This window comes from Branchiostoma belcheri, unplaced genomic scaffold (genome assembly GCF_001625305.1).
Source record: "Branchiostoma belcheri isolate BF01 breed outbred unplaced genomic scaffold, Haploidv18h27 scaffold21, whole genome shotgun sequence".
Taxonomy (NCBI): Eukaryota; Metazoa; Chordata; class Leptocardii; order Amphioxiformes; family Branchiostomatidae; genus Branchiostoma; species Branchiostoma belcheri.
Genome location: NW_017803602.1, coordinates 914,873 through 916,294, shown reverse-complemented (window position 1 = coordinate 916,294; position 1,422 = coordinate 914,873).

The window sequence follows — 1,422 nt, the reverse complement described above, 5'->3', positions numbered from 1 at the left end:
GGGGGGGGTACTGTAGGTTTAGCACGTTGGCAGAATGTACTGCGCCTGCATGAAATCCCCATTTTTCATGGTTTTCTTTAGATTTTTGGTAAACGTTGCATTAGGATGTTGCCTATTGCAGAGGATATTTTTTCTGACATAACATTTGGAAACTACAGACGGAGTGTTAACTTTACATGTATATGTGCGAATACTACCTTACATAAAATGTTCTGCCTGAGTGCTATGCACAATACAATACTACAGATTGACCTTGTCAAGTGAAGTCGGAGGAAAGTACTGTAATTTCAGACTTTTTTACTGTACTTTTATGTTCACTCTTAAGTTCTCTTTTTTTCCCTCAGACTGTGAATTGATATTTAGAATTGAAACCGTAAATAAGATCAAAGCAAATTACAGTAACTAGAGAGTACATTTGTACAATACTGCAAATTACAAAAAAAAGGGCTGTAAATATTTTAAGCACTGCAGACCTACAATAACATGCTAATGAACGCTAAAACGAAAAGGCGCTTGACCAAAAGTGACCAAAACTTTTTTACGTCATTGGTCAAACTTGTAAACTTACTTGGTCATGTTATGAAATTAAACATTTCATCTGACAACGACAAACCATGTGTGTGGCTTGGGATGGACAACAAGATGGACCATCTGATTGTAAAATTAAAACATTGTTACTCTCTCAAACTTACATTGGAGACGCAAAGCGCTTCAGTTAGACTGGTCTGTAGCCCACTCTGCCACTCTTTTCAAGAAAAGTTTGAGATGAATTAAACACTAAAATGGCTGAAAGTTCCTATAAGGAGAGAGGTCTGTGCATCATGAGTGCGTTTTCGTGCTGGGCACTTTCAGAACTCAGGACATGACCTTACGTCAGCTAAATGTACGGCCTGGTGTTCCACGTGTCGTTACAATTTGAATAAAGTCAAAGTAATGACCTTCACCCTAGAGCACCAAGGTCAAGATAGTATCTGAAATGCGTTAGTAGAAATTGCCTTAATCGTCTATACTTGACCTGGTTGCCCTTCTTTGATCCCAGAGTGCGCCGTTAGAATATGAAGTGCTTTTCACGCGCCTTTCATTTCACTCATTTTCACTTCAAGCCATCTTTTGAGATGTTCAGACATCATCTCTTCGAAGCTTAAGCTTCCTGTCGTCGTCTCAAGAGTATCTTGACACGCCTCCTCTTGAAACACGTTCAAGGGACTTTCTCTGCTTTTTTGGCATTCCACGAGACCGAGCAATGCCTACTATGAATTTTGATCCATTTTCCGCTGCCGTGAGTCGGCGGCTGAGACCAAAGCTCTGTAATAAAACAGATAAACGCCATCCGGGTCCTCCAATCGAAAAACCGTATCTCCGGAAAACACTCATTTTCCCCGAACGATTTCCGCCCTTGAAATTAGATTCATACGCATGGCA